This window comes from Artemia sp. Qi Xiang Cuo, chromosome 13 (genome assembly GCF_049724085.1).
Source record: "Artemia sp. Qi Xiang Cuo chromosome 13, ASM4972408v1, whole genome shotgun sequence".
Lineage (NCBI taxonomy): Eukaryota > Metazoa > Arthropoda > Branchiopoda > Anostraca > Artemiidae > Artemia > Artemia sp. Qi Xiang Cuo.
The window spans coordinates 57,313,867-57,326,209 of record NC_142806.1 but is presented as its reverse complement, the minus strand read 5'-3'; positions in this window follow the sequence as shown (position 1 = coordinate 57,326,209).

Sequence of the window (12,343 nt, the reverse complement as noted above, 5' to 3'; positions counted from 1 at the left end):
CGTGGCCCGGACGTGGGCCCCACTCACTCCCAGGACCATGACAACTGGAGTCCAGAAAAATTCTTTTTGCAATATTACCTGGAGAGCTTCTTCAAACGTACTGCTTTTTGCATGAACTACAACTATCAGTTGGCCCACCACAAAAGCTTGAATGTAACTCCAGACGAGCTGAAAATATTTGTTGGCATTGTCATCCTAATTGGGAACCTTAAGTTTCCTCGATTCCACGTGTACTGGTCTGGGAAGTTCAGGACGGAAGCCAAATTACAAAAGATGAGCCGAGACAGATTCTTAACAATCCGGTCGAATCTGAAGTTCGTTGTTGATTCAGAAATCTCAGACGAAGAAAAAACAGAAAATAGACTTTGGAAGGTGCAGCTGATCCTTGACCACTTCAGGAATCAAGTTGCCGCGTGAAAGGAATCAATTGACGAACAGATGATACCCTTCCAGAGTATGTCGACTCTCAAGCAATTTGTCTCCAACAAGCCTAATCCGGTTGGATTAAAGAATTTTATCCTCACCAGCTCCTCGGGGCTGATACTTGACTTCCAAATCCACCAGGGAGTCACCACCTTCCGAGTAGAGCTGAGAGCACATGACTTATCAGCTAGGATCGTACTGCGCTTACCTGAGACCCTACCAGAAGGTACATACCTCTATTTTGACCGATTCTTCTCATCTGTTAAGCTCCTCGACATGCTGGCTGAAAGAAAAGTAAATGCGACCGGAACTATCATGAAGAACCCTCTAGGCACCAACGGCCTAACGCTTTTTTACCGAAACAGAAATAAAAAGAAAGGGCAGAGGTACCTCTGTCATGTTTGTTTGCTCAGATAGAAAAGCAGCTGTGACCCAGTGGTATGATTACAAAGTGGTTCTCTTGTCTTAAAACTGCAAAGACATAGAAGAGGAGACAGAGGTCAAAGGGTATGGTAAGTGTCAGGGGTCTTAAGTACAGGTCAAATGTCCACAAGTAGTCTCCGACCACAACACCTACATGGGTGGGGTCGACCTTGTGGACCGCATGGATAGCTAATACTGGTTTTGACGCATACTTAAAAAATGGACTGCGCGTCTGTTTCATCGTTTGTAGGTGCTGCACTAGCTAATGCATTTCATGAGCGGAAGGGCCATGGCCCAGAAGCTTCTGGTGACCTCATAAAGCTCATTGACCTTCGTTTCAACGTGGCCAAGTGTTTGCTCGATTCAGGAAGCTTTGAGTCACGAGGTCAAGAAAATTGCAACGAAGAACTCTCGGGTGAAACTCAGCACCGTGTTTTGAGCGTGAGAAAGAGGCCAATCCCTCCGCCATATGCCAGAGCTGCACTGCATCTACAAGAATTTTGTGACTTGGCAAACGCATCCTGATGCAGAAGGCCTAGATGCTGCAAAAGGTCAAGATGGATAGCTCGTGGTGTAAAATCATTCTCTGCTTGACACGAGACAAAAACTGCTTCAAGAAATTTCATGAAGAGTAATATTTTGTTTTCAACGTTTTGACAAATATTTTTTAACAGACGAAACAGTTTTTTACTATCATTTTAGCTCAACAGGGACCCAATCTCCACACCTGTGGACCTCTTCCAGAGGGAGAGACAGGGGGTCAACTTTTTTTTTAGTTGATCAATGGTCAAGATGATTTTTTAAGTCAACGACAAAGAAATGAACATAATCAGAAAAGTATTTCTATGGTCAGGTCTCAGGAGTCTAAAGGAAAAAATAGGCTCAATGTGCAAAACACAAAGCACTTCGCCAAAATCTGTAGAAGCATGGCAGTGTATTCAAGAGAAATCTCGTCTTCGGTAGTGAAGTCAAAACCAGGAATAAACTGATGTAATCCTATAAGTTACTGGAAGAGAGTTTAGCAGTGACGAACTTACTTAGCTGAATGTTTTTTGTGTGGTGAATATCAAATTTACTGGTGATCCTGGCACTGAGTTGAACAAACCACTTTCTTAATATCTTAGTAAACTGTCAGAAAAGCCAAGGCTAATTCAAGCCACTCAATGTCTCCATTTGCTATGGCCCAGCCCCACCTTTTCTAGCATATGCAGCGTGTCATTTAAGTACAAATATGGACACATGCTATCGCAAGTATTTGACATCTTTGCATTGAATGCCACACCGTTAATTGGCCTGAAGGCAAGCAAAGATTTGAACTAATTCAAGTCTATTTTAAAAATCGAACTGTCTTCAGAAACCAAATATGATGATATTTAAGGACATGGGGAAGACTGAAATAAAATACCAGGGGCATTTGAAGGACAGTGCAATACCAACTGTAAACCCAGCTATAAAAATACTGCTTGCAATGAAAAATAAGGCGAAAGGGGAACTAGACATGCTCGAGTCCCTTGGCATCATTGAAAAGATTAGGGAACCAGCAGATTAGGTAAATATCAATTAAATTGTCAAGAAAAAAGACGAAGCCGACAGATAATTTATTGGCCGCGTAAACCCATACATGACAGTAAAACAACTTCATAACCCTATTCAAACCTTTGGGGAATGTGTTTCCGAAGAAAAGCTATATTCTACAAGCGAGCCGCTTAATCATGCTACTGGATAATACCACCCTCTACTAAATTTTTGTATCTAGCAACTTCCAGCACAATATTTGGAAGCTATTGGTGGAAGAAATATCCCTTTGTTCCGGTGCCGCCACAAGACGAGTTTCAAACGAAAAACAAAGAAAGTATTTATAGATCTTGGAGACATAGAATTCTTATGAGTGACATCTTACTACATGGAGTATTTGGTATAGGATCGCATCATAGCTTGACAATCTCTAAACATTTGGGAAATAAGTGTTTCATCAGCTTCGTTCTTTACCTCCGTCAGAATTTTTTTATTTTATACCGCTAGGACTGTGGGTAAGCTGATGTGCGAGGAAAACAATAAAGTTAATTCTGATTATATTTTTCATCATACGGGTGTCACCCTCTAGAATAGCCTTCTAAACGGTATAAGGAGTTCCTCATTTAAATCAAAACATAAGATACCACTCCTTATGTCCTTATCACCACTCCTTAGTGGTATTAAAAGCAGGTTACTTGTGAGTATCATAAATAAGTTTTTTTTTTCCTGTTTTTGGCTTTTTTTTCTTCTTCCTACTTTTTTCTCTTTATTGTTTCGTTTTTCTTATTTGATTACTGCGATTTAATTAGTTCGATTAATTAGTTGAACTATGAGCAGGTCAGTTGACCTTCTAACAATACTTAGTTCCTCAGGTTTTATTATATGAACTGACAAAAATAAGGGAATTATAATAAAGTATACATTTATGTATATATACAGAGTCACTAATATTTGTCTTTACTATAACGTGCCTCATTTGTCTGTCTGCCTATTTGCTTGTAATGCAAACTGAACTACTTTTGGTTACATGTAACCATCTTTATCATAGATAATTTCGGAGACCACACTGCCTTTCCATGACGATAAATAAAAATTCAAATTATTTTTATGAAAAATTAACCACACCTGGCCCAAGAATTGACGAAGGTACTGCTGCATTTTTTGTTGATAGTTTTGAAAACTTTTTTAGCAATCTTTCTCTGGAAAGGCGAAAGTCATGATTGAAGTAATTTTTTCCTGTTTGTTGAATAAAACAGAAGTCACTTACACTAGCGTTTTTTTGATATGAGATTAAACTTCCTTTTCGACTTTTATCCTTAATAATGTGATTTAAAGTCTTGAAATGTAAGCTTCGTTCAAACTTTTCTTCCTTGAAAGTGCCCAGATGTAAATGGAATTTCAGTGGAGGTGACAGAATTCTCATCTTCTTACATTTTAGAAGAAAATCCTGCTAATTGATAACATTTGCATTACTACTGATGTTTTACAACTGATGTTTACTACTGAGTTTTACTACTGATGACGGTCACTGCATATGTGACCGAAATATCTGGTATTTTTGTGAATTTCTATCACTGTCTATTAAAAGGATTTTATCCCTATTTAAATTTTTATTTACCATCTTTAACAGAGGAAACACAAGAGTATGAAGTAGATTTTTCCGGGTTTTTAATGTATCATGTTAGTTTATTGTGTTTATAGCATATGTGACTCTTTCTGGCAGGAGAAGATCAAGAATGGGATGAGAGAGTTTGTTAGATGGCTAGGTGTCAGTTGATTAGGTAAGTAGAAGGGGGGGTACCAGCCCCACGATTACACCACCCCTTCGAATCCCGATCCGGACACTTTTTTTTAAAACTCCCACGATCACACCCAAATATGTGCATAGAGTCCCTAGGGGAGATGGATTTCTGAGAAATTGATTGCGTAATCGATTGGGAATTTGGAACACCTGTGCTGTCAGTCATTAATCAAATTGTTTCCAGGCAAAGTTTAATAATGTGTGACAGGTACTGTCAACATTTCTCCAGGAATAGATCCAAGTCATTAATGTCTTTGCCTCAGAAACAACTCTTTTGGTCGAACTCCAAAGATATTAATAACCAAACGCCATGGAAACAGTTCTCCAAGAAACATCTTAGCGATGAATTGTTTTAGCGCGGGAATCAGGTTTCTTATTAATTTGAAATGCGTTAGCGCAGAGATGCCAAAAACAAAAGGAACACGCTGAAATTACGTTTAGGGATTATTTGGGCGAAACTGTTTTAGACAGGTTATGGAATTATTTCGGCGGAACAGTTAGAGACATTCTAAAAGATGATTATAGAAGAGAATTTGAGGGTGAAACTCTGTGGTCGTTATAATACACAAGTTCCATTGAACAGTGTCATGAAGTCCTCTACCCCAACCCCAAAGGGTACCGATCCCCCTACCCCAACCCCAAAGGGTTCTAATCCCTCTACCCCAACCCCGAAGGAAGCCACCAGTCCTCAAAGGTCCACTGGGCTCCCAAAGGGCCCACCGGTCCTCAAGGTTCCCCCAGACCCCCCCGGGGCCCAAAGGGCCCCAGCCCCCCTCCCTTGACCCCCCAAAGGGGCCCCTCTCCCTCCATCTCCTCCCTCCTCCTCCCCTCCCCTCCCTCCTCCCCTCCCTCCTCCTCCTCCCCCTCCTCCTCCTCCTCCTCCTCCTCCTCCTCCTCCTCCTCCTCCTCCTCCCCTCCTCCTCCTCCCCTCCCTCCCCTCCCCTTCCCTCCCCCATTTTTTATACTTTTTTTGTGCATTGAGACACAGAACGACCCCCTCCCCCGGCCTCTCCCCCTCCAAAGGTCTGATTTTTCAAAGTTCATTTTGAATTTCCTTTCGTTGAAATGCAAGAGTTGGAATATTTCAGTAGTGTTTTGTTGTGGTTTACCCTGTCACAGTTACATTCTATTGGTTTTTCAAAGTTCATTTGAATTTCTTTCATTGAAATGCAAGAGTTGGAATATTTCAGTAGTGTTTTGTTGTGTTTTACATTGTCACAGTTACATTCTCTTGATTTTTCAAAGTTCATTTTGAATTTCTTTCGTTGAAATGCAAGAGTTGGAATATTTCAGTAGTGTCTTGTCGTGGTTTACCTTGTCACAGTTACATTTTCTTGATTTGTCAAAGTTTATTTTGAATTTCTTTCACTGAAATGCAAGAGTTGGATTATTTCAGTAGTGTTTTGTTGTGGTTTACCCTGTCACAGTTACATTCTATTGGTTTTTAAAAGTTCTTTTGAATTTTTTTCATTGAAATGCAAGAGTTGGAATATTTCAGTAGTGTTTTGTTGTGTTTTACATTGTCACAGTTACATTCTCTTGATTTTTCAAAGTTCATTTTGAATTTCTTTAGTTGAAATGCAAGAGTTGGAATAATTCAGTAGTGTCTTCTCGTGGTTTACCTTGTCACAGTTACATTCTCTTAATTTTTCAAAGTTCATTTTGGTTTTCTTTCGTTGAAATGCAAGAGTTGGAATATTTCAATAGTGTTTTGTTGTAGTTTACCTTGTCAAAGTTACACTCTCTTAATTTTTAAAAGTTCATTTATAAATTTCTTTCGTTGAAATGCAAGAGTTGGTATATTTCAGTAGTGTTTTGTTGTGGTTTACAGTGTCACAGTTACATTCTCTTGATTTTTCGAAGCTAATTTTGAATTTCTTTCATTGAAATGCAAGAGTTGGAATATTTCAGTAGTGTTTTGTTGTGGTTTACAGTGTCACAGTTACATTCTCTTGATTTTTGGAAGCTCATTTTGAATTTCTTTCATTGAAATGCAAGAGTTGGAATATTTCAGTAGTGTTTTGTCGTGGTTTACCTTGTCACAGTTACATTTTCTTGATTTGTCAAAGTTCATTTTGAACTTCTTTCACTGAAATGCAAGAGTCGGATTATTTCAGTAGTGTTTTGTTGTGGTTTACCTTCTCACAGTTACATTCTATTAATTTTTCAAAGTTCATTTTGGTTTTCTTTCGTTGAAATGCAAGAGTTGGAATATTTCAATAGTGTTTTGTTGTAGTTTACCTTTGTCAAAGTTACACTCTCTTAATTTTTCAAAGTTCATTTATAAATTTCTTTCGTTGAAATGCAAGAGTTGGAATATTTCAGTAGTGTTTTGTTGTGGTTTACAGTGTCACAGTTATATTCTCTTGATTTTTCAAAGTTCATTTGAATTTCTTTCATTGAAATGCAAGAGTTGGAATATTTCAGTAATGTTTGTCGTGGTTTACCTTGTCGCAGTTACATTTTCTTGATTTGTCAAAGTTTATTTTGAACTTCTTTAACTGAAATGCAAGAGTTGGATTATTTCAGTAGTGTTTTTTTGTGGTTTACATTCTCACAGGTACATTCTATTGATTTTTCAAAGTTCATTTGAATTTATTTAATTGAAATGCAAGAGTTGGAATATTTCAGGAGTGTTTTGTTATGTTTTACCTTGTCACAGTTACATTCTCTTGATTTTTCGAAGTTAATTTTGAATTTCTTTAATTGAAATGCGAGAGCTGGAATATTTCAGTAGCGTTTTGTCGTGGTTTACCTTGTCACTGTTACATTCTCATTGTTTTTCAAAGTACATTTTGGATTTCTTTCTATGAAATGTAAGAGTTGGAATATTTCACTAGTGTTTTGTCATGGTTTACCTTGTCACAGTTACATTCTCTTGATTTTTCAAAGTTCATTTTGGTTTTCTTTCATTGAAATGCAAGAGTTGGAATATTTCAATAGTGTTTTGTTATGGTTTACCTTGTCACAGTTACACTCTCTTAATTTTTTAAAGTTCATTTTCAATTTCTTTCGTTGAAATGCAAGAGTTGGAATATTTCAGTAGTGTTTTGTTGTGGTTTACCTTGTCACAGCTATATTCTCGTGATTTTTTCAAAGTTCATTTTGAATTTCTTTCATTGAAATGCAAGAGTTGGAATATTTCAGTAGTGTTTTGTTGTAGTTTACCCTGTCACAGTTACATTTTCTTAATTTTTTAAAGTTCATTTTGAATTTATTTCATTGAAATGTAAGAGTTGGAATATTTCAGTAGTGTTTTGTTATGGTTTACCTTGTCACAGTTACATTCTCATGTTTTTTCAAAGTTCATTTATAAATTTCTTTCTTTGAAATGCAAGAGTTGGAATATTTCAGTAGTGTTTTGTTGTGGTTTACAGTGTCACAGTTACATTCTCTTGATTTTTCAAAGCTCATTTTGAATTTCTTGCATTGAAATGCAAGAGTTGGAATATTTCAGTAGTGTTTTTTCGTGGTTTACCTTGTCACAGTTACATTCTCTTAATTTTTCAAAGTTCATTTTGGTTTTCTTTCGTTGAAATGTAAGAGTTGGAATATTTCACTAGTGTTTTGTCGTCGTTTACCTTGTCACACTTACATTCTCGTGATTTTTCAAAGTTCAAAAGTTCATTTTGAATTTCTTTCATTGAAATGCAAGAGTTGGAATTTTTCAGTAGTGTTTTGTTATGGTTTACCTTGTCACAGTTACATTCTCATGATTTTTCAAAGTTCATTTATAAATTTCTTTCGTTGAAATGCAAGAGTTGGAATATTTCAGTAGTGTTTTGTTGTGGTTTACAGTGTCACAGTTATATTCTCTTGATTTTTCAAAGCTCATTTTGAATTTCTTTCATTGAAATGCAAGAGTTGGAATATTTCAGTAGTGTTTTGTCGTGGTTTAGCTTGTCACAGTTACATTTTCTTGATTTTTCAAAGTTTATTTTGAATTTCTTTCACTGAAATGCAAGAGCTGGATTACTTCAGTAGTGTTTTATTGTGGTTTACCCTGTCACAGTTACATTCTATTGGTTTTTAAAAGTTCTTTTGAATTTGTTTCATTGACATGAAAGAGTTAGAATATTTCAGTAGTGTTTTGTTGTGTTTTACATTGTCACAGTTACATTCTCTTGATTTTTCCAAGTTCATTTTGAACTTTTTTCGTTGAAATGCAAGAGTTGGAATATTTCAGTAGTGTCTTGTCGTGGTTTACCTAGTCACATTTACATTCTCTTAATTTTTCAAAGTTCATTTTGGATTTCTTTCGTTGAAATGCAAGAGTTGGAATATTTCAATAGTGTTTTGTTGTAGTTTACCTTTTCAAAGTTACACTCTTAATTTTTAAAAGTTCATTTATAAATTTCTTTCGTTGAAATGCAAGAGTTGTAATATTTCAGTAGTGTTTTGTTGTGGTTTACAGTGTCACAGTTACATTCTCTTGATTTTTCGAAGCTCATTTTGAATTTCTTTCATTGAAATGCAAGAGTTGGATTATTTCAGTAGTGTTTTGTCGTGGTTTACCTTGTCACAGTTACATTTTCTTGATTTGTCAAAGTTTATTTTGAATTTCTTTCACTGAAATGCAAGAGTTGGATTATTTCAGTAGTGTTTTGTTGTGGTTTACCTTCTCACAGGTACATTCTATTGAATTTTCAAAGTTCATTTGAATTTCTTTCATTGAAATGCAAGAGTTGGAATATTTCAGTAGTGTTTTGTTATGTTTTACATTGTCACAGTTACATTCTCTTGATTTTTCAAAGTTCATTTTGAATTTCTTTCGTTGAAATGCAAGAGTTGGAATATTTCAATAGTGTGTTGTGTTGTATCATACTTACATTCTCTAAATTTTTCAAAGTTCATTTTGTATTTCTTTTGATGAAATGCAAGAGTTGGAATATTTCAATAGTGTTATGTCGTGGTTTACCTTGTCACAGTTACATTCTCTTGATTTTTCAAAGTTCATTTGGGTTTTCTTTCGTTGAAATGCAAGAGTTGGAATATTTCAATAGTGCTTTGTTGTAGTTTACCTTGTCAAAGTTACACTCTCTTAATTTTTTAAAGTTCATTTTCAATTTTTTTCATTGAAATGCAAGAGTTGGAATATTTCAGTAGTGTTTTGTTATGGTTTACCTTGTCACAGTTACATTCTCATGATTTTTCAAAGTTCATTTATAAATTTCTTTCGTTGAAATGCAAGAGTTGAAATATTTCAGTAGTGTTTTGTTGTGGTTTACAGTGTCACAGTTACATTCTCTTGATTTTTCAAAGCTTATTTTGAATTTCTTTCATTGAAATGCAAGAGTTGGAATATTTCAGTAGCGTTTTGTCGTGGTTTATCATGTCACAGTTACATTCTCATGATTTTTCAAAGTTCATTTGTAAATTTCTTTCGTTGAAATGCAAGAGTTGAAATATTTCAGTAGTGTTTTGTTGTGGTTTACAGTATCACAGTTACATTCTCTTGATTTTTCAAAGCTTATTTTGAATTTCTTTCATTGAAATGCAAGAGTTGGAATATTTCAGTAGTGTTTTGTTATGTTTTACATTGTCACAGTAAAATTCTCTTGATTTTTCAAAGTTCATTTTGAATTTCTTTCGTTGAAATGCAAGAGTTGGAATATTTCAGTAGTGTTTTGTTGTGGTTTACCTTGTCACAGTTACATTCTATTAATTTTTCAAAGTTCATTTTGTATTTCTTTCGATGAAATGCAAGAGTTGGAATATTTCCGTAGTGTTTTGTCGTGGTTTACCTTGTCACAGTTACATTCTCTTAATTTTTCAAAGTTCATTTTGGTTTTCTTTCGTTGGAATGCAAGAGTTGAAACATTTCAATAGTGTTTTGTCGTGGTTTACTTATCACACTTACATTCTCTTAATTTTTTAAGGTTAATTTTGGATTTCTTTCGAGGAAAGGCATGACTTGGAATATTTCAATAGTATTTTGTCGTGGTTTACCTAATCATAGTTACATTGTCTTAATTATTCAAAGTTCATTTTGAATTTCTTTCGTTGAAATGCATGAGTTGGAATGTTTCAGTAGTGTTTTGTTGTGGTTTACCTTATCACAATTACATTCTCTTGATTTTTCAAAGTTCATTTTGAATTTCTTTCGTTGAAATGCAAGAGTTGGAATATTTCAGTAGTGTCTTGTCATGGTTTACCTTATCACAGTTACATTCTCCTGATTTTCAAAGTTCATTTTGGTTTTCTTTCGCTGAAATGTAAGAGTTGGAATATTTCAGTAGTGTTTTTTCATGGTTTACCTTGTCACAGTTACATTCTCTTAATTTTTCAAAGTTCATTGTGGACTTCTTTCATTGAAATGCAAGAGTTGGATTATTTCAATAGTGTTTTGTCGTGGTCTAAATTGTCGCAGTTGCATTCTCTTGATTTTCAACGTTCATTGCGGATTTCTTTCATTGAAATGCAAGAGTTGGAATATTTCCGTAGTGTTTTTTTGTAGTTTACCTTGTCGCGGTTACATTTTCTGGATTTTTCAAAGTTCATTTTGAATTTCATTCGTTGAAATGCAAGAGTTGGAATATTTCAGTAATGTTTTGTTGTGGTTTACCTTGTCACAGTTACATTCTCGTGATTTTTCAAAGTTCATTTGGATTTTTTTAATTGAAATGCAAGAGTTGGAATATTTCAGTAGTGTTTTGATGTGGTTTACCTCGTCACAGTTACATTTTCTTGATTTTTCAAAGTTCATTTTGAATTTCTTTCGTTGAAAAGCAAGAGTTGGACTATTTCAGGAGTGTTTTGTTGTGGTTTACCTTATCACAGTTACATTATCTTAATTTTTCAAAGTTCATTTTGGATTTCTTTCGTTTAAATGAAAGAGTTGGAATATTTCAGTAGTGGTATGTTGGGGTTTACCTTATCAGAGTTACCTATTCGTGATTTTTCAAGGTTCATTTTTAATTTCTTTTGTTGAAATGACAAAGGTGGAATATTTCTCTAATGTTTTGTCATGGTTTACCCTGACGCAGTTACATTATCTTTATTGTTCAAAGTTGATTATGTATTTATTTACTTGAAATTTAAGAGTATGACTATTTCAGTATGGTTTTGCTTTGGTTTAACTTGTCACAGTTACATTCTCTTAATTTTTCATAGTTCATAGTTGTAATATTTAAGTACTGTTTTGTTGTGGTTTACCTTGTCACAGTTACATTCTCTTGATTTTTCAAAGTTCATTTTGGATTTCTTTAGTTGAAATGCAAGAGTTGGAATATTTCAGTAGGGTTTTGTTGTGGTTTACCTTGTCACAGTTACATTCTCTTGATTTTTCAAAAGTTCTTTTTGGAATTTCTTTCGTTGAAATGCAAGAGTTGGAATATTTCAGTATTGTTTTGTTGTGGTTTACCTTGTCACAGTTACATTCTCTTGAATTTTCAAAGTTTATTTTGAATTTCTTTTGTTGAAAAATAAGAGTTGGAATATTTCAATAGTGTTTTTTCATGGTTTACCTTGTCACTGTTACATTCTCTTGATTTTTCAAAGTTCATTTTGAATTTTTTTCGTTGAAAACAAGAGTTGGAATATTTCAGTAGTGTTCTGTCGTGGTTTACCTAGTCACAGTTACACTCTCTTGATTTTTCAAAGTTCATTTTGAATTTCACTCATTGAAATGCAAGAGTTGGAATGCTTCAGTGGTGTTTGGTCGTGGTTTACCTTGTCACAGTTACATTCTCTTGAATTTTCTAAGTTCATTTGAAATTTCTTTCATTGAAAAGCAAGAGTTGGAATATTTCAGTAGTGTTTTGTTATGGTTTACCTAGTCACTGTTACATTCTCTTGATTTTTCAAAGTTCATTTCGGATTTCTTTAATTGAAATGCAAGAGTTGGAATATTTCAGTAGTGTTTTGCCGTGGATTACTTTGTCACAGTTACATTCTCTTGATTTTTAAAAGATAATTTTGGTTTTCATTCGTTGAAATGCAAGAGTTGGAATATTTCAGTAGTGTTTTGTTCTGCTTTACCTTGACACAGTTACATTTTCTTGATTTTTGTAAGGTTAGGTTAGGCTAGATCAAGTTAGGTTAGGTTAAGTTAGGTTAGGTTAGATTAGCCTACGTACGCGCTTGTACGTAGGCTAACCTAACCTAACTTAACCTAACCTAATTTAATCTAGCCTAACCTAACCTAACCTAACAAAAATCAAGAAAATGTAACTGTGTCAA